General features: G+C 44.5%; 1 protein-coding gene across 2 annotated transcripts in view; it reads left to right on the top strand.

Annotated features, from left to right (window-relative positions):
- Positions 1-553: 553 nt before the first annotated feature.
- Positions 554-5,657, top strand: part of klhl22 (kelch-like family member 22) — a 50,918-nt gene continuing 45,814 nt past the window's right edge. The window contains exons 1-2 of one of the 2 annotated variants that reach the window (XM_043716150.1): positions 554-879; positions 4,231-4,701. The gene's annotated coding sequence lies outside the window, so the exon portion shown is untranslated. The remainder of the gene's footprint in view (positions 880-4,230; positions 4,702-5,657) is intronic. The other variant, XM_043716152.1, reaches the window with a different exon arrangement.

Here is a 5,657-nt window from a genome sequence, read left to right as displayed (position 1 = left end):
CACAGAGGGTGGTACGTGTATGGAATGTGCTGCCAGAGGAAGTGGTACGATTACAGCATCTGGATGGGTATATGAATAGGAAGGGTTTGGGGGGATATGGGCCGGGCGCTGGCAGGTGGGACCAGATTGGGTTGGGGATGTCTGGTCGGCCATGGGTCGGGTTGGGCCGAAGGGTCTGTTTCCCTGCTGTCCACCTCTGTGACACACCGGTCCTTCCCTGTTGGTTAGCGTTCTGGGTTCAACTTCCACAGCAGGGAGGGGAGGCCGAGGCATGAAACACTGTGCAGTTATGCCTGCTCTCGCCGGTCTGTCCGGCTCTGTTCCACCATCCAACACACAACACGGCGGGGGGCTGCTGCCTCCCAACATGGCCGGCCTCCGGCTACAGAAAGAGGCGACGGGCGCCACGGAAATGCAAGCCTTCCTTTGCAGCCCGCCTGGGCAGGGGTGGCCGAAGCACGTTTTAGTTACTCCACCGCCCCCAAACCAGCCGCTGACCAGTGGAACAGAAAAGGTCAAGGAGCCTGACAACCCCCTTGGTAACTCCTCCGACTGGAAACGCGGGGATAAAACATCTGGTGGGCGGGAGGAGTCGGACAGGGACAGAGAGCGATGTTGACAGCAGGCCGTTCGGCCCGTCCCTCACTGCTGTGTGCTGTTTCCCAACGCGGGCAGACTCCAGGCGCGCTCAGCCCCGCCGCCTGCGTCACCGCCGGCCGCCATTTTGTGAGCGAGCGAGCGGGAGGTGGAGGTGGAGGAGGAGGAGGGAGAGCACGGGGAGGGACAAAATGGCGGCCGGCCGGGCTGGCGGGAGCCAGGGAGGCCCGGGGCCAACCTGAGAGCATCCAACCGCAGCCAGCACCGACCTCCCTCAGCAAGGTAGGCGTTACTCATTAACCTCTCACCAACAGATTCCCAGCCCCTCTCCCTACCAGCTGTCTCTCCTCCCCGCCCCGATTTCTTCTTGTTGTTTATTTGTGGTCCCCCCTTCCTGCAGTTCCTATTCTTGTTCCAGTAGACACGAACAAAGATGTCGCCAGTTTGTCACTAATTTTATCTTATTTTCCCAGACAACCTGTTCAGGGATGCTGGCACCCACTCCTCCTGGGGTCAGTTGGGACTTGAACTCAGTCCTCCTGGTCCACAGGGAAGGACACTACCACGCGAGGCCTTGTCACTGATTTCAGATGTTGCATTGTCTTCCCTGAGACCTACTCAAATATTTAAATTTTACCTCGCCCTCTTCCTCCTCTCTAATCTCCACTAATTCCTTTACCCCTTCCTGGTTCCTTCAATCCATCTCTTATAATTACTCTTCTCATTCCCAACCACCCCCATTCCAAAATCCCTTCAATTCCCATTGTTCCTCATGTTCCTTAAGTTTTGCAATTCTCATTGCTGCTCTGATTCATATGTAGAGCCTGGATTAGAGTGGTGCTGAAAAAGCACAGCAGGTCAGGCAGCATCCGAGGAGCAGGAAAATCGACATTTCGGGCAAAAGCCCTTCATCAGGATGTAGTCTACTTATTCACATAATCTTTCTGAACCCTTCCCATGTTGCCTGTAACTGGCACTAGGTTCAACTTCCATATGTGTGCTGATGAGAATCCTCCACCATCTGTTGAGTTGTCAGATAGACTCATCAATATGCATAAACAAAACATCTGGATGACAACTGGACCATGTACAGTAAACATTGTATAATGTTGTGATACTGTCATACATTAGTCAAGACATGGAACAGTTGTTGGAAAGCTGAAAAACCATTACGCAAACCTTAGTTTAAAAAAAGTGATATATTTCTTTCCAGTATTCGTCTAGTGCTTGAAACTAATCCAAGAAACACATTGACTGTGACTTATATTTGTTCGTATCTCCCTCTCTCTTCTGTGATGTAATTCCCTCCACAAACGGGAACTGATCCAGTTTCTCCAACTTTGAAGTTACACAGTGAATCAGCTTTCTATAAGCTATGGTCAGGTGACTTGTTCCATAGCTCTGTGATTCTGTCAGCATCTCAATCTTTCAACTATTTTCAGTGTCACCTCGATGTTCCAGGTATCTGCTCACTTAATCTGTCCCTTCCATCCAACTTGTGCATTGATCAGCTACCCATGGTCAAGTTTTTGTGAAGGAGATTGGTAGTGAAAGGTAGGCAGGTTCCTGACTCCACAAATGTGTCTCCAATGAGGAAGACCATCCTGTTGAATTGAGAAATTGGAGCAGGATGGAGTCCCAATTCAGCCCTCATATCTCAGATGCTAACTCCATCTCCCCAAGCCTCCCAGGCTCCTTTTACATAACTCCATGCCCCACCTCATGTATTATGCATACTCACTCTTTCAGTATCCACAAGTACTGAATCAATGAGTCATTGGCAAGTCTGACATTAAAAAAAAATGCCTAGGAAACCATCACTCTAAGCTTTGAAAACCTACTACTGAAATAAAGCCTTATAACTTCAATAAAAAAAGTCAGTCCCATCACAGACATTTATAGTAACAGTGGTATCAAGCTACTTCACACTTGTTCATTGTGTCAGTAAACACAAATACACACAAGCATTGAATAAAGCACACCAAGAAATAATAACTTTTTACAAGGTAAATTAATCCACTTAGACAAAGCTATCACTGTTCTCTGCAGTTATCTAAACATTGCCTGTTGAACTTAATGGCTCAGTCATTCATGCCAAGCATTCATAATGTGGCAATCTAGCAACTATATCCCTGAAGTAGTTACTACAGAATGTTTCTGCAGATGGCCGCATTATGAATGATTCACTAAGGTTCAAGATTGACTCATCTAATTAGTTCATCCAGCAATGTTTACATAACTATAGAGTTGAGCTGTGGGTTTGTTTAAATCATCTATTTAGAACATGTAGTAAACTGATCTTTCTTTGAAGATCTTTTTGAATAAGTATGCGTTTGGTGACACAAAAATAAAAGTGGACAGTAGCATTTTGACGTTGATACTATGAATAATTAAGTAGAAGAGACATTGTGATTCAAAAGAAATGTTGAATGGCTGTATTGTTTTTGGAGGGCATGAATGGGGAAACCAAGGTTTCCCCATGATCCAAGACTTCTCCGTGGTGCCATAAACCAAGTCTTCTGCACAGGATTGGTGCAGTGTTTGAAATGCCCATCACTACAATGGATGGTGGGAGTGCAATATGAAAGATGTTTACCTCAATCATAGAACCCCGACAGTGTGGAAGCAGCCTTTTGACCCAACACGTCCACACCGGTCCTCTGAAGAGTAACACCACCCCCCCCCCCTCCCCCCCCCCCCGCCAAGAACCCCTTCCTCTATCCTATTACTCTACATTTCTCCTGACTAATGCATCTAACCTACACTTCCCTGAACACTATGGGCAATTTAGCAGGGCCCGTTCACCCAAGCTGCACATCTTTGGACTGTGGGAGGAAACCAGAGTACCCAGAGGAAACCCACGCAGACACGGGGAGAATGTGCAAACTCCACACAGACAGTCGTCCGAGGCTGGAATCAAACCTGGATCCCTGGCGCTGTGAGGCTGCAGTGCAAACCACTGAGCCACTGTGCCACCTGTACTCATATCCTGCACTGGTTGGAAGCAGGAATCCAGTAATCAGGTCCCACTACCATTTTTAAAGGCTCCTGTGCCTTGAAATTCCAGCCCCAAGTCCCATTTGTCTATTGTTAGATCAATATGCTAAAAATGACCTGAAATTGTTAGATCATCATTGACTCAGTTCTAATTTGATTGGGTTACTCATTAATTCTGACAGTATCTGTGAAGAGAGAAATTGAATCAACATTTTAGGTCAATGTGCTTAGAGAGAATTCTATAAACAGAGAGTGATGAAAACATGGACTCATGATTGCTTCAAGCACTTGGAACAATGAGCATTGATGCATTTAAGGGGAGATTTGAATTATTGTTGCCATGTGTACCTCAGTCCAGTGAAGAGTTTTGTTTTGCGTGCAATACAGGCAGATAATAACATACAAAGATTCATAGGGTGATTGAACAGAGTAAGAAAAACTTATGGCTGCAAAGAAAGTGCACAAAAAGCAAGATCAACATTTTGCATGAGTCAAAGGTATTGAGGGAAAAGGCAGCCGGAATTGGGAGACCAGGGTTGGTGTGCAGTATAAACACTGACACAGATTAAGTGGGCTGAATTGTGCTATATATCCAACTGCATTTTCTTATATGGCTGGTGTTTTTTTTTTCCGTAGCTTTGATCGTGACTAGTGAACAATGGTATCTCAACTCTCCACCATCAAAGACCCAGGTGTATGGATCCTGGATGGTAGAAGCTTCAGCCTTTGGGAGGTTCTCTGACCCATACTCATGCATCAATCATGGTTGTGTATCTTAACTAATATGTATAAGTGAGAAAAGACCAGTTCTGGAATACGTTATCTCAAGGATGTTCTTCTGAATTTGATGATTTTTCAACAAAGACAAAACATTTAAAACTACTACTCGATGGACACCGTAGTGGGCATTTATACTTGCTGAAATATTTAATGTCTCTTTCTCATTGAGTGCCACTGAAAATTGTGCTTGCAGAGACATGATACAAGAACAGTGACTGTCAAAGTAAATACAAGGTGCTGGGAGTACTTGGAAGATCTATCCGCATCTGAGAAAGAGAAGGGAATACATGGGTCGAGTGGATACACTTTGTCAGATGTTGTAGTTGGGTAGGTTCAGTTCCAATCTGTTTAATGTCAGTCTGAAGGCATTGAGGAACTCTCAAGCCTTTTGATCTTAAATTTCAGAAGAGTGACTCAGTGGCAGTACACTTGTCTCTGAGTCAAAAAGTTGTTAGTTCAGTACCATTTCAAGGGCATTGTATGAATACGTAAACCAACACAGTACAGTTACTGAGAAAGGTGCTCAATTAATGCAAATTATTTCATTAAATACAAATATAATGAGGAACCTGTTTTATTAATATATTGTTGAAGCTTGTGCCCTGAAATACCTGAATTCACACTCCAGAGTTTCCTCCATAAAAACTTCTGGCTCTCAACTCCTTCCTTCTGCTTAAAATCCACTTCTTAGCCAGCCTATTAGTCACCCCACTTAGTAGCTTTTGGCTTTTTTCCTTTGATTATGTCTCTGCAAAGTGCTTTGGATATATTTCTATGTTAAAGGGGCTACATAAATGCAGGATGTTGCTATTACAAGATCTTTGAGCAGAAGAGTGCACATTGACTGACTCAATGCAGTCACACTCTTGACACCTGGAACTCAAAATTATAATTTTCACTATCACATTTATAAGCTTGAAAATTGCTACTGGAAAGTTATGCTTGTAGACTGTTTAGGCTGGTGCTTGGTTTGGGTGAAATAGTGGAAAAATTTCTCTGTGTAGTATTAGGCAAGAACTTTCGAAAGCTGATTGGAGGCAGATGTTCGCAGGTAAAGGGACGGCTGGAAAATGGGAAGCCTTCAGATATGAGATAACAAGAGTCCAGAGGAAGTATATTCCTGTCAGGGTGAAAGGGAAGGCTGGTAGGTATAGGGAATGCTGGATGACTAAAGAAATTAAGGGTTTGGTTAAGAAAAAGAAGGAAGCATTATGTCAGGTATAGTCAGAATAGATCGAGTGAATCCTTAGAAGAGTATAAAGAAAGTAGGAGTATACTTAAGA

This window comes from Chiloscyllium plagiosum, chromosome 25, assembly GCF_004010195.1.
Source record: "Chiloscyllium plagiosum isolate BGI_BamShark_2017 chromosome 25, ASM401019v2, whole genome shotgun sequence".
In the NCBI taxonomy this organism is placed as follows: Eukaryota; Metazoa; Chordata; class Chondrichthyes; order Orectolobiformes; family Hemiscylliidae; genus Chiloscyllium; species Chiloscyllium plagiosum.
This window is presented reverse-complemented; position numbering and strand designations above follow the sequence as displayed.